General features: G+C 37.0%; 1 pseudogene; it reads left to right on the forward strand.

Annotated features, from left to right (window-relative positions):
- The first annotated feature begins 2875 nt into the window (after nt 1-2875).
- On the forward strand, nt 2876-23022 carry LOC125999035 (cyclin-I-like; annotated as a pseudogene).
- Nucleotides 23023-23323: the final 301 nt, after the last annotated feature.

Consider the following 23323-nt stretch of genomic DNA (forward strand, 5'->3'; position numbering starts at 1 on the left):
ACTTCAGAAAGTGGGAAAACAGACAGGTTGCACAGCTCCTGGAAACGAAGTTTGAAGTGCCCAACTCAGTGTAAGTTTACTACTGAAATTTCTTTCATGCAGGTCTCAAGTGGGAAAAGGATTTTCTTTTCTCTGGTTTTGGCTCACAAGGGCGTTTTCTTGAACTCATTAAAGATCAACAGCCTTTAGGGGTTTATTCAGAATTGGTAGCACATACCTCTGCCTGAACATGCTTGTTTATTTATTGCTTGTTTATACTATGGTAATAAACCCTCACAGAAGAAATAGTGTTCCTCCAAAGCACCTTCAAAGAATGCCAAACAAGAGGCAGCAAATCTCTGATCTCTTGGAAGTATGAACTCTCATCGCTTTGAGGTTTTTTGCTGTCTATGGGATTACAGGATTGATCCATCTCCACCTCACTCAGTATAGGCCTTGTTACTCATTGTTTGGCATCAGCTTTGAATGTGGCACCCTGGATTACTGTTGAGACCAGTTGGTCTCATCTTCCAGGGGTGACGAGTTCCCTCAGACTAAAATTCTCAGTTGAAGAGGAAGTAGGCCTTTAGGTTTTCCGGATCTCCTGAGAGCTGGCTGCTTGGAGCTGTGGCTTGCTTGGAACTAAGGGTAATATGGAGAACTTCTGAAAAACCTTTTCTCTTTACACACGTGTGTGAGAATTAATTTTGTTGTTAGGGTTCAAGTTGACACCCAGTGCTGAGAGTCAGAGACTACTTCCAATAATGCAAGGTGCAAAAAATAATTTTTTTGGTTAAACAAATTTTGAGCCGCATCCAACTAGGGTGCCTTGGCAAGGACTTTGAATCAAACCTTCAAGCAGTTTATATAGAAATCACAAGAAGTAACAGTACAATCATTTCATTGTATAGATGTCTTAATTTATCGGTGATTTTTCTGGCTCAAACTTGGTTGTCTAGGGATACTCTGATTCAAACTTGGTCATCAAGAGATATTGTGATTAGAACCCTGGTTGTCGGGGGATACTCTGATTCAGCCCATGGCTGTTAAGGGTTATTCTAATTCAAAGTTTGGTTGTTAAGGGAGTCTTTTTCCAAGCTCACTCAACCCCTACTTTCTTATTCCTGGAGGGCACCAACTTTGGTTTTATTTCTGAGTTAACTCTCTCTCTGCTTTCAGCTAAGTAGGAGTTGGAAAAGTTTACTTTACCAAGGTTTGGGCTTGTCTTACTCTAGAGTTCCTTATCATGGACTTAGGGTGGGAATCTTGGTTCTTACATTTTCTAGACTGCCATCTGTTTCTAAACCCTTGTCTCTCCAGTGTTCTTGTGTTGGCACCTGGGAACTTAATTAAATAGCTGTCTGGCTCTAGAAACCCAGAAATACTTCATCCCTGAGCTTTTATTCTCATATTGTAAACAAGTTTTTCTTCTGCTTGTATATTTTAGATATAGAACCACAAAACAGTAGAAAATTTGGCAAACAGTTCCACATGACATAACTTTTTAAAATCTAGTGAAAATCTGGGAAGAGTTTAACTCACAATTCAGTGTAAAGAAGGATTCATCTACTTCTGCACCTAGGTCTGTAAACTATACAATTTGGGGAGTCAGAAGACATAGTAAACATGAAGAGAAACCTAAATCATACTACTGTTTGTAAGCTGGATCAGTTTTTAAGAAATAGGGGCAAAGATGTAGAAATATTTGTAGCTCAATTGTTTATATTAAAAAAGATAAAACTTGAACTTTCCTGTAGTTGTAAAGTGGACTCTGCCTTACTTGAAGAAGCTATGAAACTAGAATTATGAGCAATTTTTGAAAGTCATACACATCCTGAGATGGCCACTGCTCTAGTTTTATCTAACCCTCACTGATAACCAAAAGGAAACTGGAAGATTTAGAGCCAAGATGCCTTAAGGAGCACAGGAGATACCTTGAATCCATCTTCCTTTCCCCTTGAGTGATACAGATCAGATAATGTCATATCAGAGGATATTTTCTGATAAGTATTTTGAATAATTCTATGTCATACTACAGGCATTTGATATGGCATGTAATATATTATGTTTATTTTATTATTATTTTTTGATCTTTGGGCTAAACTTGGGGCTATCTCCTGGATTTACATTCATATCACACCTGACATTGATTTAGGGTTTTTGTGGGATATTGGAATCAAATTATGGTTGACAATATACAAGTTCCTTTACTTCTTATAACGCTCTTTTAAAATAAAATCTTAAAATTGAGGGGAAATTAATATGTCCTAGAAAACTTTTTGAAATAATTAATAATTTTGTTGTATTTTACAGGAGCTGTGGCAATTCATTCAGTGGACAAAGATAGGATTATGGTGATCGAAGCAATGTCTGACTCTTGAGAAACTTTCTGACTTGCTTAGTTATGGGACTGATTAGAAGCAGAAAAACATCTTTTAATTATGCTAAAATAATCAGTACTAAAGAACAACCAGTTGAAACATCTGCAGTCTTTGTAGAACGACCTAGTGAAGCAATTAGAAAACATACCATATTTAATTAAACACCATACATGTGCGGAAAATTTTAGTATATGTGCTGCCAAAGCGAGCACACATGTGCAGAAAATTTTATAATATAAACTGTCCCAGATACACAGAGAAAGTTTCAAAGGTTGGCCATCATTGGTCTAGAGGTTAGCCTCGAAGATCTTGTGAAAGTGGCTTTAACAGTTTTATCACAACCAAGACCCAGAGGCTAATTGGAGATACTTGGAGGAACAGACAAAAAGCTGGCATTTCAGTCACATCCCTTAAAATGAACTTACTCAAAGATTGGGCGCTATTACTGCCACCTGAAAGGGCACTGCAAAAGTGATGTCTGAACAGACACCCACTGAGACCACTCCTGAGATATAATGACAACCAGTAGTTATGTGACTGCTTTCTACGTTCAAGATTGCAGAGCAGAATTCTCAATTCAAGCAGTTTCATCTGAAGGTGATGAACCGTCTCCTGAACTCCTGATAGCTCCCAATCAGATCACCAGTATTATGGAAAAGGAGTCGATGGTCATATTGGGTGTGACAGGTATGATCAACTTTATACTGGCTACACGAGCAGCTCACTCAGTATTAAAGTCCTTTATGGGATTATTTTCTCCTCAAACTATTTAAGTTATTGGGGTCACAGGAAGTTTTGTCATTCCTTTTTTGGTCAGGCCCATATAATTTGTTGGAGACATACTTAAGTTTTTAAAGGAATGAGTCTCTCTTGGGCATCCAACTACCAGTATTCTATTTGAACCAACTTAGGATGAGGTATAAATTGGTGTATACTCTTCAATTTCTGCAGAAAGTATCACAGGAAGGACCTTGAGTGAAAAATCAGTGTCTAACCAATTAAAGGATCTCAACCACTTCCCCCCTCAAATGCCAATATTTCTTAAGACCAGAAGCAAGAAAAGGATTCTAAGCTATAAATAGCACATAATATTTAAAAATCCCCATATAATTCTCTTTTTTAAAATAATATCTTTATTTAAGCAGCACGATTATATAAATTGTAGTTGGGTTTCAGTCATAAAGAACACCCCCTTCACCAGTGCAATATTCCTACCAACAATGCCCCTATCTTTCTCCTCCCCCATCCCCTGCCTGTTTCGAGACAGGCACTCTACTTCACTCATTCACTACCATTGTCCTGATAGTGTAGCTATTTTAATAACTGCACTCACCACTCTTTGTGAGTTGTGAGTCAGTCTTTCCAGCCCTCATCTCTATTGTCTTTGAGAATAATTGCACAAATGTCTTTTATTTTTCTTAAACCCATAGATGAGTGAGATTATTCTGTGTCTATCTCTCTCCCTCTGACTTATTTTACTCAGCATAATAGATTCCATGTACATCCATGTATAGGAAGATTTCATGACTTCATCTTTCCTGATGGCTGCATAATATTCCATTGTGTCTATGTACCACCATTTCTTTAGCCATTCATCTATTGAAGGACATCTTGGTTGTTTCCAGATTATGGCTATTACAAATAGTGCTACAATGAATATTCCCATATAATTTTAATCATGGTCATAACAATTCTAATGGTCACCTGAGTGATAGTACAGAATGTAAGGTCCTTGCCTTGCATGCTGCCTACCTGGTTTCGATGCTCAAGGCTTACTCCTGCCTCTGCACTCAGGGATCAACCCTGATAGTGCTTTGGGTAACTTGTGGAGTGCTGGGAATTGAAGCTGGGTTGCCACATCAAGGCAAATACGCTAGTCTCTGTACTATCTCCCCAGGCCCTACAATTCTGGATCTAAAAAATGCTCCCTTAGGTACTCTCATAGAAGAGTCTCTGAGCCTATTTATATTTATAACTGTCATTCCTTGAATCCTGTAACTTTATTACTTATTCTAGATTCTACTTCTCAGAGCATTCTTTTCTAGAAATATTGCAATATGCATACTGCAGCAAGCTTAACCCGTCTTATTTAGAAAATATTTTATTCTGTTTTTCAAAAGGGGCACAAGGTCATGACAATTTTCTCTATGTGGATGTACATGGAATAAGTCAGAGGGAGAGAGATAGACACAGAATAGTCTCACTCATTTATGGGTTTTAATAAAAATTAAGGACATTATTGTAATAGTACCAAGAGACAATAGAGATGAGGGGTGAAAGGACCGGCTCACAATATGAAACTCACCACAAATAGTGGTGATGCAATTAGAGAAATAACTACACTAACAATTATCACGACAATCTTTATGAGTGATAAAAGTAGAATATATGTATCAAATACAGGCAAGGGTTGGGAAGGTTGGAGGGGGTCACTGGTGGTGATCATTTTGCACTGGTGAACGGGGGTGTTCTGTTTATGACTAAAATCAAACTACAATCATGCTTGTAATCATGCTTGTAAATAAAGATTTCATATATATATAAAAAAACTTGTAGAAAAATCTAGCCAATTGGAAATCTTAAGGAAAATGCTCAGTACTGACTGAGAATGTTACTGTAGGTCTGAGTCTACAAGACAAAGAATTTAAATCTTAAAAATTGGGCAAAGTGAAAATCTAAATTTTTATAAGGAAGAACTTTATGTTGTATTTTTATTTTAATATATTTTAATAATTAGCAGAGTTATAAGCCTAAGTACATTAGGAGGAATCAATATTTTTGTCCCTTGAGATGTCACCTAACAGAACACTCTAGGCAAGAAACTATGTTGTGAAATTTGAACCCATTTTTGTTAAAACAAAATTTGCAAAGAAAAAATATTTCACTGTGGACTTGTCCAAAGGCATCCTTTGCCTAATAGCAACTGAATTCCAAACTCACAAACAAATAGGATGTAATTGACAGAATTTATATTACTTAGGCAAAGTAAGCCATATTTTCAGTTCTCTGAATAGTGAAACCCTCCTGATGTTAGATATCAGTCATTTTGTGAGCAGGCTTTTATTAGGAGAAGAGTCTCAGAACTTTTTGTTCATTTCCCCCTTCCTCACTGAACTGTGCAATGACTAAGGAAAATTGGAATTAAATGACATCATGTCTTGGATTCGTTTGAAATTATTTCATCAAATCACGAGAGATATTGCCATGCCTGAGTGCATACTTTGCATATAAGAGGTCTGGATTCTATCCCTGGTCCCAAATAATCCCAAGAGTGACCCATTCAAACAGGAGCAGCCCCTTAGCACTACTGGGTGTAACGCACACAATTATTTGGACAGAGGAAAGAAAAAAGATAACAGAAAATCTTGGTTACTATTAGACAGAGGAATTATATGCATAGATATTTAGAATGGGTATATTAGAGTTGTGAAATTTGTACTCAAATCCCAGGGAATATTAATTGTCAGGTTAATATAGAGTACACAAAGACATGATCCACATTCTGGGGGAAGATTGGAAGTTGGACACTCAGTAACTCCAACAGGTATTGGGGTAGAAACCCCAACATAAACCATCCCAAAAGTGGTTTCTAGTACTTAATAATAATGGAGGATATTTTAGGTAGATAGAAGCATTTTCTACCAGGACATGGGTTCTTGTAGTAATTGCAAAGAAAAGCAAACATTCCTGAGATCATGAGTTCTTTAGAAATATGAACAATGCATAATAAGTTAACATTTATTGTACAGTTTAAGCACATGTGTCCAGATACATATTCAACGATTAGGTCTCTCTCTTTTTATCCATTGTGACATCACACATAGTGTTCCTCAACTCCCTAGTTTAGTAAATGATGTCATAAGTACTTCCCCTTGCTCTCTGCTTGCCTCTAGTGTATGATTGTGCGATTAATGGGATTGTGGAATTTATATGATACCACTCTACCCAGTATACATATTGTTACTCATTGGTTGGAATCATCTTTGAATGTACACCTTGGATTGGTGTTTAGACCACCTGTTCCCACCTCCAGGTGTGGTCTCATCTTTCAGAACAAATACTCAGATTTTGAGGAAAAGGCTTTCTTGCATTTTCTGGACTTTGAAGGAACTTTCTATGTCTTACAAGCAAAGGGAAAACATGTGGGAACTCTGAAATCTGTTTCTCCCTCCCTGCATATGTGTGATTATTTCCTAGATTGACATTTGCTTCCAGATCTGCATCTCTCCAGTGTTTTGGCTTTAGAAATTGAGGATTTAATTCTATATGATGGAGCCCAAACAGATATGTATATTTCTTTTGTATATTTCATAAGTATATTTCTTTAATATGTATATTCTTTATTGTATATTTTATGAAGTAGTTACAGATTTTCTCTTAAAAGAGGACACAAGGAAATTGGGACATCTAGCCTGCTTAAGGACTGGGGGAATTATCATTATCAAAATGGCAATATTTCCTAAAGCGCTGTACAGTTTTACTACAATCCCTATAATTATTGACTTTTTTCAAAGCAGAGTATCAAATAATTTTGAAATTCATTTGGAACAGTAAACATCCACGAATAGCTGAATATACTCTTGGGAAAAAGAAGATGAGAGGCAGCACTTTAAAACTAACTTCAAACTGCATTATAAACAAAAGTAATTTAAACAGCTTGGTATTGGAATAAAATCAGACCCTGAGATCAATGTAATAGACTTGAGTATTCTGAGATTGACCCACAGGTCAATTAATATTTGATTTGGGAGCAATAAATATGAAGTGGAGCAAGGAAAGCCTCTTCAATGATTACTGTTGGGTTAACTGGTCAAGTACATGGAAAAAACATAGTCTAAATTTTGATAATTGTTGCTTTGTAGTACAGTTTAAAGTTGGGAAAAGTAATTCCTCCCATATTCTTTTTCCCAATGATTGCTTTAGCTATTCGAGGGTGTTTATTGTTCCAAATGAATTTCAAAAGTGTCTGATCCACTTCTTTGAAGAATGTCATGGGTATCTTTAGAGGGATGGCATTAAATCTGTATAATGCCTTGGGGATTATTGACATTTTGATGATGTTAATCCTGCCAATCCATGAGCAGGGGATGTGTTTCCATTTCCATGTGTCCTCTCTTATTTCTTGGAGCAGAGTTTTATAGTTTTCTTTGTATAGGTCCTTCACATATTTAGTCAAGTTGATTCCAAGATATTTGAGTTTGTGTGGTACTATTGTGAATGGGGTTGTTTTCTTAATGTCCATTTCATCCTTATTACTATTGGTATATAGAAAGGCCATTGATTTTTGTGTGTTAATTTTGTAGCCTGCCACCTTGCTATATGAGTCTATTGTTTCTAGAAGCTTTTTGATAGAGTCTTTAGGGTTTTCTAAGTAGAGTATCATGTCATCTGCAAACAGTGAGAGCTTGACTTCTTCCTTTCCTATCTGGATTCCCTTGATATCCTTTTCTTGCCTAATCGCTATAGCAAGTACTTCCAGTGCTATGTTGAATAGGAGTGGTGAGAGAGGACAGCCTTGTCTTGTGCCAGAATTTAGAGGGAAGGCTTTCAGTTTTTCTCCATTGAGGATAATATTTGCCACTGGCTTGTGGTAGATGGCCTTCACTATATTGAGAAAGGTTCCCTCCATTCCCATCTTGCTGAGAGTTTTGATCAAGAATGGGTGTTGGACCTTATCAAATGCTTTCTCTGCATCTATTGATATGATCATGTGGTTTTTATTTTTCTTGTTATTGATGTTGTGTATTATGTTGATAGATTTACGGATGTTAAACCAGCCTTGCATTCCTGGGATGAAACCTACTTGATCGTAGTGGATGATCTTCTTAACGAGGCATTGAATCCTATTTGCCAGGATTTTGTTGAGGATCTTTGCATCTGCATTCATCAGTGATATTGGTCTGTAATTTTCTTTTTTGGTAGCGTCTCTGTCTGGTTTAGGTATCAAGGTGATGTTGGCTTCATAAAAGCTATTTGGAAGTGTTTCTGTTTGTTCAATTTCATGAAAGAGTCTTGCCAAGATTGGCAGTAGTTCCTCCTGGAAAGTTTGATAGAATTCATTAGTGAATCCATCTGGACCTGGGCTTTTGTTTTTCGGCAGACATTTGATTACTGTTTTAATTTCATCAATGGTGATGGGGGTGTTTAGATATGCTACATCCTCTTCCTTCAACCGTGGAAGATTATAAGAGTCCAAGAATTTATCCATTTCTTCCAGGTTCTCATTTTTAGTGGCGTAGAGTTTTTCAAAGTAGTTTCTGATTACCCTTTGAATCTCTGTCATATCAGTAGTGATCTCTCCTTTTTCATTCCTGATATGAGTTATCAAGTTTCTCTCTCTCTCTTTCTTTGTTATCAAAACAGCATGGTATTGGAATAAGGATAGGTCCTCAGATCAGTGGAATAGGCTTGAATACTCAGAAAATGTTCCCCAGAGATACAACCATCTAATTTTTGATAAAGGAGCAGGAAATCCTAAATGGAGCAGGGAAAGCCTCTTCAACAAGTGGTGTTGGCACAATTGGATAGCCACTTGCAAAAAATTAAACTTAGACCCCCAGCTAACATCATGTACAAAGGTAAAATCCAAATGGATTAAAGACCTCGATATCAGCCCCAAAACCATAAGATATATAGAACAGCACATAGGCAAAACACTCCAGGACATTACAGGCATCTTCAAGGAGGAAACTGCACTCTCCAAGCAAGTGAAAGCAGAGATTAACAGATGGGAATATATTAAGCTGAGAAGCTTCTGCACCTCATAGGAAATAGTGCCCAGGATACAAGAGCCACCCACTGAGTGGGAGAAACTATTCACCCAATACCCATCAGATAAGGGGCTAATCTCCAAAATATACAAGGCACTGACAGAACTTTACAAGAAAAAAACATCTAACCCCATCAAAAAATGGGGAGAAGAAATGAACAGACACTTTGACAAAGAAGAAATACGCATGGCCAAAAGACACATGAAAAAATGTTCCACATCACTAATCATCAGGGAGATGCAAATCAAAACAACGATGAGATACCACCTCACACCCCAGAGAATGGCACACATCACAAAGAATGAGAATAAACAGTGTTGGCGGGGATGTGGAGAGAAAGGAACTCTTATCCACTGCTGGTGGGAATGCTGTCTAGTTCAACCTTTATGGAAAGCGATATGGAGATTCCTCCAAAAACTGGAAATCGAGCTCCCATACGATCCAGCTATACCACTCCTAGGAATATACCCTAGGAACACAAAAATACAATACAAAAACCCCTTCCTTACACCTATATTCATTGCAGCTCTATTTACCATAGCAAGACTCTGGAAACAACCAAGATGCCCTTCAACAGACGAATGGCTAAAGAAACTGTGGTACATATACACAATGGAATATTATGCAGCTGTCAGGAGAGATGAAGTCATGAAATTTTCCTATACATGGATGTACATGGAATCTATTATGCTGAGTGAAATAAGTCAGAGAGAGAGAGAAAAACGCAGAATGGTCTCACTCATCTATGGGTTTTAAGAAAAATGAAAGACACCCTTGTAATAATAATTTTCAGACACAAAAGAGAAAAGAGCTGGAAGTTCCAGCTCACCTCAGGAAGCTCACCACAAAGAGTGATGAGTTTAGTTAGAGAAATAACTACATTTTGAACTGTCCTAATATTGAGAATGTATGAGGGAAATGTAGAGCCTGTTTAGGGTACAGGCGGGGGTTGGGGGGGGAGGAGGGAGATTTGGGACTTGGGTGATGGGAATGTTGCACTGGTGATGGGTGGTGTTCCTTTTATGACTGAAACCCAAACACAATCATGTATGTAATCAAGGTGTTTAAATAAAAAAAAATTTAAAAAAAAAAACATAGTCTAAATTTTAAAGAAATTATTTGCACTCAAAACATCAGATAAAGGGTTTACATCAGGATATACAATGAATTCACAAGGATGATACCCCAAATCTAAAAACCCAATAAAATTGCAAAGAGGAGTGAACAGACACCTCTTTGACAAAGGCCAATAGATGGTCAACTTGCAAATGAAAAAAATGCTTATCATTACTTATTAAGGAACTCCAAATAGACTACAATGAAAATTAGCTATAGTTAGAATTGTACACCAGTGAGGATGTCACACATCCGAAATACTGTGAACAATCTGGATGGGTGGGGATGTTGTTAAAAAGTAACTCTCTACCACTGATGGTGACAATGTTGTCTGTTTTGACCCCTATGGAAAACAATATTGAGGGTTTCACTTTGGGGCGTCTATATCCAGGAAAGGAAAAATTCAAAAGGGCACAGCACTATTCATTGCCTCCGTACAATGGCCACAAATAGGAATCAACTTAGTTGTTTAACAACAGATGAGTGGATCATGAAGAAGTAGTAAACACAAAAAAACACATAGCTTTAAGGAATTATCCAATCATGCAATGTGCTGCAACATGGAATTAACTAGATGATGTCGTGTTAAATGAAGTAAGCCAGAAGCAGAATAGAGGATGATATCACTGATCTGTGGTATTTAGAATAACAGGAGAGTGCATGGTTTATATAGGCAATGCCTAAAGCACTCTTGGCCGAAGACTGTAGTGAGGAGAAGAAAAGGAATAGAGTAGATGGAAAGATGTGAAAAACAGGGGATAGAAACTAAGAGATTCACATACATTGGTAGTGTTAAGGAAGAAAGAAATAAAATATCCAAACCTCAAGTCAACCACACTGAAATCTTGAGACCCAAACAAACAGCCAAAGTTAAAAAGGTGGCTGATAAGATAGCAAGCTCAAGGAAGGTAGAGGAGCATTATGGGTGGTATTCTCAGAACATTGCTGGAGAGGGGCCGAAGGGGTGGCACAGCAAATGCATTTTCCTTGCACACAGCTGATCTAGCACAGACTGCAGTTCGTCCCATATGGTCCTCCAAGCCAGGAGCAGTTTCTGAGCTCAGAGCCAGGAGTAACTCCTGAGTGTCACCGGGTGTGGACCCAAAAAACAAACACAAAAGAACATTGGTGGAGGGAGGTTGACACTGATGGTGGAATTGGTGGTGAAACATTCTATGTCTAAATCTCAACTAAGAATAACTGTGTTAATAATAAAGCTTAAAAAAACTGACAAAATTAGTAAGTATAGAACTCCCATTCAACATAACATTAACAGTTCTTGATCTATACAGAATTATTTGACTTGTATGCAAGATATAAAATACATAGTAAGGGAGTAACTAAATTTCACCGTATTTTTTCATGTAATTATATAGTACTTCTCAAATTGTTCACTTATATAAATATGAATAAACTATTGACCAATATTTATGTTTATTTGTCTGTGACTATCTCCTCTGTGAATTTCATATTGTGAACCCTAGGCAACTTGTTTGGTTCCTTTTCCTTCCATCAGGATACCCAGTGAACTTTGCTTTAATCATCATATCCTGCACGCAATCACATACAGTCAAGTTGGCAATATAGTTTTTTATAATACCCTGCTCATTAGCCTCCCTTTTTATCTGGACTTATTTTACTTCACTGCTTGTTGGTGCAAGTTTTGAGAACTATTATTTCTTAAAATATGCCTGTTAGTCAGGTTAACTGTTGGTAAATATTTTATTCCTAACTATTTTTTCTTATGGTAAGCCTATTGGTCTCTGGAAGGAGTATAAATCTCTCCATATAATTCAAAATTGTTCAGAAGGTGTAGACTTCTTTATTTAAATGTAATATTAATCTTGAAAAATACAGTAATTGTACAAAGATAAGTGCAGGGGAAATAGTACAGTGGGTTAGGCATTTGCCTTAAATACAACCAAAACAAATTTGATCCCTGGTACTACATATGGTTGCCTGAGCCTGCCAGGAGTGACACTTGAGCACAGAGGGAGGAGTAAGCACTGAGCACAGCCAGGAATGTCCCACCTCTTGCCAAATTAGTTTAGATTAAACATACCCTAATATTTTAATAACTATAAGCATCTTTATAGACTACGGATAATATACTTCTTAGCCCATTATAAGGGCAATGCCTTACAGCAAAGTATATAGATAAAACATGAGTTTTGACATTTCCAGAAATCATTAAACTTCATGCCTTTTTGTATAATAACATTTTCTATACCTTATGATATCGAGATGACATTGTAACCTTCTCAGCAATAAATCCAGTGCTAAGAGACAGGCTTTCAGCATAATTATGAGACAGGTTATCAGAACACTCATGCTATTTGTTTACCTTAGTCATCATTTAGCTACACATATTTGGTGGGGAAAATTCTAGAGATATTAGTCTAAAAAAGAGCTGCCACATGAAATTAGTCTTATAGAAACTATATATGACCAAAACCAAAGATACTTCAGTACTTGGAATAAACAGCTATGTATATATATAGATAGATATAGATATAGATATAGATATAGATATAGATATAGATATAACTTACATAGAGCTTAATTTGGGAATATTTAGGGGATCACATTTGGCAATTATCAGGAATCTGCTTCAACCTATCTGTTGATAATAAATAGTATTTATCAATAAGACATATTAGTGATTTCTCTGCAGAAAGCAGTTTGTGTACTGAAGCATGTAATGAACTGTCACTAAAGAAATCTGAAACAGCAACTAACCTTTCAAAAATTCTTTCTTAATTAATTTACTTTTTTAATAAAGAAAGTGAAAAGACTTCTTAACAATTTAGATCGATTTTATGTAGTTCAAATTATCCAGGAACTGTTTATAAAATTAAATATCTAGCATGCCTAAATGCATTTCATCTATGGATTAGCAAATGATATTGTGTTTGCTATATTTTTTATATTTTTATTAAAATAATGAACCATTTCATTTTATATATAAATGTATTCCTAAGATTAGCATCAATATATCAGAATAAAATATACCCCCAATAAGATTAGCTGAATATTTTATTTTGGGCAGAGCAGACTCTACCATGCTCATGGGTTACTCCTGGCTTTACACTCAGGAAGCACTCTTGGAAGTACTTGGGACGCCAAATGGGATTCCAGGAATTGATCACAGTTTGGCTGTGTGCAAGGAAACTACCCAACCCACTGTACTATTGATTTAAACCCTTAGCTAGAATACTTACTTCAAAGTTAGCAATGATTTCAGTTCATTCAAAATATTGTTTTTCAGTCTTTGCTTTAATTTGTTTCATCAGACCAATATCAAGTTTTTCTGAGAGTATAGTATCCAGAAAACTCTTATTAAGCATCAATATATGAATATCATACTGTGATATTCACCTTTCAATATATAATATACAACTTCTTAAAAGATTTTTCTCTGTCCATTAATATACAAAAACATCCAATGATTTTTTAATTTATAATTGTCTGGAAGTCTAACAAGAATAATTTAAGGTACATACAGATTTTATTAACAAAAATGTTAAAAACATTTTTAATGTTTTTTGGTTTTTGGTTTTTGGGCCACACCCGGTGATGCTCAGGGAGTACTCCTGAATATGTGCTCAGAAATCACCACCTTGAGTCTTGGATCAGTTGCATGCAAGGCAAACGCCCTACCCCTGTGCTATGACTCCGGCCCCAGGAAGTATTTTATTTTTAATCAGGAGGACTTAGATTGATAGAAGGGAGGATATTCCTAGTCATGGTAACAAAATAAAATAAAATATTCTTGTGTGGAAGAACAACTCATGTGGAACTTTGATGATAAGAAATTTGTGGAAGAGTTAGGATACTGAATAGATTTCTAGCAAGAAAACTTAGCAAACCAATTGAGGCATTTGAAAAATTCTATGAAAATAATGTTTAACAGAATGTTTAAAATACAGAAGAAAACAGAGATAAATTAGAAAACATTCTAATATATGTAGAATAATATGCTCAGATGTTATTTTTGGATATTAAAATTTTATGACCAAAAAGATACTGGAAAATGTAACAGGCTGCTGCAGTCATTTTGATTTAACATACAGAGAAAAAGGAGATAGTTATAAAATAAAATGAATTATTATAGCAACAGAATTTATCATTATTTTATCCCAGCAATGCTCAAATTACAAAGAAAAAACACAAATGAGGAAGTTAAATATTTTATTAGCATAATTAATCATCTTTATGTGCATCCATCACTTAGATAATATACATTTCTGAAACAGACATTGATGGCATATAAGTCAAAAAGCAAATTTAGAAATAAGATATAGATGAATTTCTTATATATGAATGTAAAAAATAGGAAATCAATAAAATGAGGGTATCCTTTATACACAGAAAATTTAGAGCTTGGCCCACAAAGCAGAAGAGGCAAGATCAGCACCCAGCAGAGTGGATTGGCTTTGTTTCACTCCATGGTCACATGCATCTTTTACTGAAGGACCCCAGAAAAACACAGAAAAAAAAAACGCACTAAAAAGGTCACAATAGAGAAACAATGCAGAACCTCAACCTGCTCAGTGAATGATAATGGTAGTACTTGGGCCAGAGAGATAGCACAGTGAGTAAGGCATTTGTCTTCAATGCAGCTGATTTGAGCTTGCCAGGAGAGTTTTCTGAGTGTAGAGCCAGGAATAAACTCTGAATGTCGCTGGATGTGGCCCCAAAATCCAAAAAAAAAGACTCAAAATATATGAGAATAGAAATGATAAAAATCAAAGATAAATTATAAAACTTTAAAACTTGGTAGGTGAAATGAAAAACAAGCTGGAAGTTCTCACCAGCAGAATAACAGATATGTAGGATGGAATCAGTGAGCATGAAGATGGGCTGCATAATGCCTCCATACAACAGAAGAAGTATGAAAAGATCCTTAAAATGAACAGAATATGAGATAGCTCCACAGATAAGCAAATAGACAATCATAAAACACTGAGATAAATTCAACAGAAATAATCTAAGAATCATTGTGTGCCAGGACCAAGGGAGAAAACCCCTATTAAGAAGCAACAATCAAAGTCATAATTGCTGAGATTACCTAAAATAATCCAAAAGAATAGCATCCCAAAGCACATACTAGACACAATGATGAAAACCACACATTGAGATAAAATACTGACAGTAGAAAGATTAAAAATGGACATTACATACAAAGGAGCATCTTTAAGATTTTGGGGGGTACCACACCCGGTGATGCTCACAGGTTACTCCTGCCTATGCACCAAGAAATCGCTCCTGACTTGGGGAACCATATGGACACTGGGGGATAAAACTGCAGTCCGTCCTAGGTTAGCCGTGTGCAAGGCAAATGCCCTACCACTGCTCCACCACTATGGCCCCATCATCTTTAAGATGTAGAGTGGATTTATCACAAGCAACCCTCAAGGTAAAAAGCAGTCGTGGGATATAGTGAAAAAAATTAACAAAATGAATCCTTGCCAAGAATACTGCATTCAGCCAGACTTTCATTCAGGTTTGCAGAAATGATACAACAACAGCTCAAAACTTTACACACTCAAAACAAACATTAAAAGAAAACCTGAAACTGTACTTTAAGACATCATTCTAAAACAGACCAGACTTTTACAAAAAAGATGTCAGAAAATCTCATGTTAATATTCTCTCTCAACATCAATTTAGGGGCAAAATAAATTAGAAAATTGAATCTAAAATTTTGGTGCTTGCAAGAAATATTTCTGAATAGTCATAGCAAACACAATCTCATAAAAATGCCCTTAGAAAGTCTGGGTTGGCTATACTAATACCTGAAGATAGAGATTTAAGTCTAAAATGGTTAAAAGAGACAAAGATGTTAATTTTTTAATAATTAAGGGATGTATAAAACAGGAAGAAATTATACTCCTAAACATATATGCATGCAATGAGGCACCTCAAAATATTTGTTTTAACTTTTATTGCTGGTCCTTCACTAGGTGCATATATGTTTTGGAGTGAAAGTATTTCTTGGTGACATTGATTATTAAGAAATTACTTCTCTGTATTTTATAACTTTTTGAACCAGAATTACATGTCATCTTATCCTAGTATGGCCACCCAGGCCTTTTGGAAGGAATTGTTTGAGTAATTGTCCTCCAACCTTTGCTTTTGAGTCTATATTTTCTCTATTTTGATGTTTTTATTTCAATCAACAGTGTTTTATTCAAATTTCTTTCCATCCTGCCACTCTGGTCTGTTAATTGATGCATTTAGTCCATTGAATTTGGAGTGTTGATTTCCATAGAGTTATTTGCCATTTTCTACAGAAATGTGTTGTGCTTGTGGGACTCATCTTGGCTAAAATTAGCCATTTTTTATTTTCAAAAGGTTATTTCCAGAATATGAAGATCCTGAGCGATTGTTTGTGAAGTTTTGTATCTTTCTTTCACATCTTAATGAATGAATGCTGAATTAATTACTTTTTGTTAGCATTATTTCATTTAGTATTTTCACTAAATTTTATCATAGTCTTTGGGTTGAATCGTTTCTTTTGGTAATTCTGCTCTAACCTTTAAGAATATTCCTTTGTATGTAATTTCCTTTCTTTGATCATAATACTTTAATATTCTAGAACTATGACTGGTTTTAATTATTCTGATTAGGATTTGCCATGGGATGTCACTATTTGGATCTCTTTTAACTGGTAATTTTGGGGCCTTTAGAGTGTGGATGAATGTGTTTTTCAATTCTGGAAACTTATCAGCATTGATTTCTTTGTTGCTTCAGTATGGGAGTTTTATCCCTTGCTCTATGAGACCCCAATGATTCATATATTATTTTCTTAAAATCATGCCTGCCACGACCACCCATGTGTGAGGAACTCTGACCCACAGCTAAAGGAGGGCACCAGACTAGGGATGAAGGCAGGCTTGAGAGGTCTTAGTAGCATACACCCACAGGGGAGGACACTGGGCTTGAGAAACCACCTGTATCCACAAGGAAGGGCACTAGACAGGCATCAAGAAACCTTGGTTGCCTGTCTATAAGACACTTAAGGAAATGAAGAAAATTATAGGGCGTGTGACATAAATATTATTGGAGACATAACTTCACTTGCATCCTAAGTACCTTTCTTTCATCTACTATTAAAGACCACTCAGATTTTTGTAAACTGCCCTGTCATGAGAAAATCTGTATACACAAGCAATTCTTTATTTATAGTCTTGCAAAATTATTGCTTTGCTTTTATCCAAGCACAGTAATATTCAGGGTTAATATTTCAGGCCTTAGCTCAGAATGCATGAACTGGAACAAGGCCAAAACAATAAAATACACTAGTCTCTGAAAACTGATCTTGCTGGCAGGTACAGATGGTTGTGCCCTACGTCTGTAAAAATAAACATGTAGCTTGACCTAACATTAACTGTTATATCTGCAATTTCAATGCCTTGCCAAGAAATTTAGTCTAAGTATCCGGCTTTAACTGAAAAATAAATGGAACAGAAATTTGGGCCTCACTTCTGAGTGTCTGAATCTCTGTTTCCCAATTGCTGACTCGGTGCATCCACCTTCCTAAGGGACCCAAGGATTCCTTAGTGACTAGACTAAGCAGGCCATGACACATCCCAAAGTGATTTTGTCATCTGTTCATTTATTTTTCTGGCTTTTTTCTATATTTTGTTTTCTGGCAATATTTGAGATCCCTGACTTGGTCTTCCACATGTAGGCCTTCCAATGATATTTTCATTTTATTTTTCGTTTGAAAAAATTTTATGTGAAAAATTTGCTAGGAGATCTTTACTATTTATTTTTCTTTTAGTATTTTATTATTTACTTTATTATTATTTATAATTTTAGCATTTTGTTTTATTTTTTGTTTGTTTTTTGCTTTGGGGGCCACACCCCGTGATGCTCAGGGGTTACTCTTGGCTATGAGTTCAGAAATCACTCCTGGCTTGGGGGACCATATGGGATGCCAGGGGATCGAACCTATGCCAGTCCTGGATCAGCTGCATGCAAGGTAAACTCCCTACAGCTGTGCTATCGCTCCAGCCTCTATTTTAGTATTTTAATAATTTCTGCTCTCATGTTGTATTGGCATTATGATCCATTGTTTCTTTGAGTTCTTTGAACCTTCCAAGCATCTCCACTCTGAAGTCCCTTTCATGGAGATTATATGGGGGTAATTACGGCTTGGGTATTCAGGGGCTTTTTGATTAGAAGAAAAGCGCAGCTGCATCCTGAAAGGGAGTAGCAAGGCTTTTCTTACAGGGCAATGACCCGGGGCAAGAAAATGTTCCCCTGACTCAATACTGCCACCTGTTGGTTTTCCTAAAGCACCCATCTTCTCACTGTTGCCAGGTGCTTTCCTGGTAGCTGAGCTTGTGGAGGCACTGGTTTGAGACAAAAATGGCTTTTCTGATTTGATCCTGCTACCACCTGGTTTTCCTTGGCTTCCTCCTCTTGAATCGTATTGGCTGTCCATTTCCATGATTTCTTTGCATTCTTTTAACAACATTTCTTCTCTAAAGTCCTTATCAAAAGGCGATATACCTGGCTGATACTAGTTGGTCTTCATACCATTACTTGATCGCAGGTAGCTGGAACATGTGTCCACCAGAGACAAAATTACTTATCTGCCCAAGCAAGTGAACTTCAGGCCAACTCCAACAGTTAGGATGCCCATGGGTTGGTTTCTAGAGCAGGGGTCATTTATCACATACAAAATAATAGTCCACCCATATAAATGTCCCCATAGATTTCCTTGACAGTGGAGAAAACTGACAGCAATATAGGAAAGATGCATACAAAGACAAGAAAAGGAAACTTGGTAAAGTAACTCAAAATTCTAACACACATTGTGTAGATTGTAATCTCAATGCATAACACCTTTAAGCAGTGCAAATTTCCTGCCACTAATGTTCCCAGTTTTCTTCCCACCCATTTCCCTTCCTTTTCCCTGTCTGTCTTTGTGTCAGAGGAAAATTTTGATAATAGTCATTATCCATGAAGGTTAGAAGTTCCCGATAAAATAAGGATAGAATGAACATAACTTTATAGTAATGGCCATCTACAACAAACCCATAACAATCATAATCAATGGCAAGATTTTTTCTCTGAGATCAGGGAAAAGGAAAGTATGCCTATTTTCTCCACTACCATGATATACTTTGGAAGTAATGTTCACAGAATTTAGACAAAATAAGCAAAGAGATCCATATTGGAAAGGAAGAAGCTTAACTCTCACCAGTTGCAAATGCCATGATAAATTCTATTTAAAAATATTAGAAGCAATAAATCTATGTAGCTAAGTAGGAATCTACAAAATGAATAGAAATCAAATTTTCACATTCTATATGTAATTAACAAACTACAAATGGGAGCTCGATTTCCAGTTTTTGGAGGAATCTCCATATTGCTTTCCAGAAAGGTTGAACTAGACAGCATTCCCACCAGCAGTGGATAAGAGTTCCTTTCTCTCCACATCTCCTCCAACACTGCTTGTTCTCATTCTTTGTGATGTGTGCCAATCTCTGGGGTGTGAGGTGGTACCTCATAGTTGTTTTCATTTGCATCTCCCTGATGATTAGTGATGTGGAGCATTTTTTCATGTGTCTTTTGGCCATTTGTATTTCTTCTTTGTCAAAGTGTCTGTCCATTTCTTCTTCCCATTTTTTGATGGGATTAGATGTTTTTTTCTTGTAAAGTTCTGTCAGTGCCTTGTATATTTTTGAGATTAACCTCTTCTCTGATGGGTATTGTGTGAATAGTTTCTCCCACTCAGCGGGGGCTCTTGTATCCTGGGCGCTATTTCTTTTGAGGTGCAGAAGCTTTTCAGTGTAATATATTCCCATCTGTTAATCTCTGCTTTCACTTGCTCGGAGAGTGCAGTTTCCTCTTTGAAGATGCCTTTAGTCTCAATGTCCTGGAGTATTTTACCTACGTGTTGTTCTATATATCTTATGGTTTCAGGTCTGATATTGAGGTCTTTCATGTATTTGGATTTAACCTTCATACATGATATTAGCTGGAGGTCTAAGTTCAATTTTTTGCAAGTGGCTAGCCAGTTGTGCCAACACCACTTGTTGAAGAGACTTTCTTTTCTCCATTTAGGATTTCTTGCTCCTTAATCAAAAATTAGGTGATGGAGTAATTCTTGAGCGTCACTGGATATGGCAAACAACCACATTTCCCAAAACAAAGGAAAGGACACAAAATAAATGGGTAAAAGTTTTGTGTTCATGGTTTCAAAATTTAGTGTTGTGAAAACTATCATCCTACATAGGGTATTACTTATATTTCATAGAATTTTCACAAAAATTCTAGTGACATTTTTAAAGACACTAAAATACTCTGCAGTTGTTAGAAAAAATGAAGTCATGAAATTTTCCTATATATGGATGGACATAGAGACTATATGCTGAGTGAAATAGGTCAGAGGGAGAGACATACACATAGAATAGTCTTACTCATCTGTGGGATTTAAGAAAAATAAAAGTCAGTATGGTAATAATACTGAACCAATAAAGATGAGGGCCAGATGAACCAGAGCATGATATGAAGCTTACCACAAAAAGTGGTGAGTACAGTTAGAGAAATAATTACACTAACAAGTATCATGACAGTGAGAGAAATAGAATGATTGTCTGAAAGACAGGTGGGGGACATAGGAGGAGGAAAATGGGGGACATTGGTGGGGAGAAAGCTGCACTGGTGAATGGGGGGTTACACTTGATGACTGAAACCCAACAACGAACATGTTTGTAACCATGGTGCTCAAATAAGAAAATTATTTAAAACGAACTTGCAGCTTATATAAACAAATATAATTCAGCTGCAGGAAAAGAATAAATCATGATACCCCTTGAAACTTGGATGGAACTAGTGGGTATCATGTTATAAAAGATAAGTCAGAGGGAAAAACTCTACTACTGGATGATGTCCCTTATCTCTGGTATATACAGAAATAACAGAAGGCAAGATAATTTCATGAGAACAAGATCTTGACCTAATCAAGAAACTAAATGTTTCAAACAAATAGGGTCATGGAGAGGTTGACTGGAATTATGAACATAAGAACATTGGTGGAAGATCTTGAACTCTAGTTGTGGGTGTAAAGGGTAAGTGCAAATTTAAACGATAAATGGCAATAAGTTTGTAAACATGTGGTTCAAATTATAGCATTTGTTTTTAAAAGTAAACAATTACAGTTTTAAGCTCTCTAAAAGCAGTTAAACTTAATGTCTATTTGCTTCCCCCCTTCCTTTATAGGGAGCAGCATCTCTGTCTTGCTTTTTTTATTCCCCCTCCCCCAATTTTTCCTTATTTTCCTCCCCACCTTCCCTCCAATATTTTCCCCTAGGCTCTTCCCCCTGCCAGGGGCAGAGCATGTCTCACTCCCCCTTCCTCTCCAAGGCCCCACTACCCTATGGCTTAAAGGAGGCCCCTCCCCACCTGGACACTAGTGGAGGTGGTTGGAGGAGTGGGACTGGCAGTGGGTCTGGGGGAATCATGGAAGTAGTTCCCTACCCTGCCCTGACATAAGGTCCAGCTCCTCCCCTCTTCTCCCTTTCATTGGGCCCCAGCACCCTCCTGCAATGCATAAGCTGAGCAACATGGGGTGTTAAAGGGCCCCTGGAATGCCTGGTGGCACTACTTTGAGGCCTATATCTCTGCTGAGGGGAGGGGGAGGAGGAGGTGAAGGTGGGAGAAGGGGAGGAAGAGAAGGAGGAAGAGGGGTGGGGAGGGGGATAGGAGGGGGATAGGAGGGGGCAGAGAAGAAGGGGAGGAGAAGGGGAGGGGAATGGGAAGAGGAAGGGAAGAGGGGGAGGGGGAAAGAAAAGGAAGAAGAGGCGGAAGGGGAAAGAGGGGGGGAGGAAAGAGGAGGAGGAAGGGAGAGGGGAGGGGAGGGGAAAGAGGGAGGATGAAAGGGGGAAGAGGCCAGCATCCTTTTGGAGAGGGTTTTAGCTACTGTCAAGGCTCACCCAAAATACTTAAATTGCATTGAAATCAGCTGTTTTTATTTTTTTAAGCCAGGACAACTGAGGAAGATGAGAGAATTCCAGGACTGAAAATATTTGCAAGAGAGTGTTTCTGTGGGTGTTTTCATGTGAAATTCTGATAATAGAGAGAATTATTCTGGATAAATTGAATTGGGATCATCACACAGCCTCCCCATTGGAGTTTCTTCACATTTTCCGTGCCATTTCAGTATCAACATGGCCTCAGTTACTTAATTTGCCCAAACTGAGCCCATTTCAGCTTCAGATAGTCCTTCCCAAGCAGCTGCTACCCGGTATATCTTGCAATGGGCAATTCAAAGGTTCTATGCTTGCTTTGGCTGTGGTTAGTTTGGAAATGGAGAAACTCATTCTGGATTGGCTTCCTCTTATAATGCAATTGCTTAAGAAAGCACAAATGGAGAGCTCCCAGTTGATCCATTGCTGGAAACTTATGGCCCATTATCATTCTACTCTGCAGTCTCCCCTGCCTCTAAATTCTGTTTATGTCTACCGTTTCCGTGACCTATGAAAAAGGAGTGTTAAGATTCTAGCCCTCCTCTGTCCTAGGCCCAGATTTCTCCAAGGACAGCAAATCAGAAGTGGACAGCAGCAGTAGATGCAAAGCAGGCCTCTGCTAAACAAAATGGGTGAAATGAAAGAGGATGACTTCTATGATGGAATCAATGTCTCTATAACAAAGAGAATGCCTCAGAAAGTGTGGGATCTATTTGTGGCATTGATTTGTCAAGGCAAGAGAGACATACTTCCCCTTGTCCCCCTTTGCAGCCTCTTTCTGTTCTGTAGTTTCAAGTACAAACCTAGGTAGACTGTTCTGGGAATGGGATAAGGAAAATCAGGAGAGGATGTCTACACATAAAAATTTATGTATGCCAGACTGATTTAAAGCAAGCCAGAATATATTTCCAGTGTGGTGAATTGTAATTTATATTAGAATTATATAAATATACTATTTATATTTATATATACTATATTATATAAATATAATAATTGTAATTATTATTCGAGCACTTAAAGTGTGAAATTAAGAAAATTCTCAAAATTTAAAAGCTAAGAACTTTTGTAGTATTTGTCAGTGCCCCACTTC

The sequence above is a fragment of the Suncus etruscus genome, chromosome X, assembly GCF_024139225.1.
Source record: "Suncus etruscus isolate mSunEtr1 chromosome X, mSunEtr1.pri.cur, whole genome shotgun sequence".
NCBI classification, from domain to species: domain Eukaryota; kingdom Metazoa; phylum Chordata; class Mammalia; order Eulipotyphla; family Soricidae; genus Suncus; species Suncus etruscus.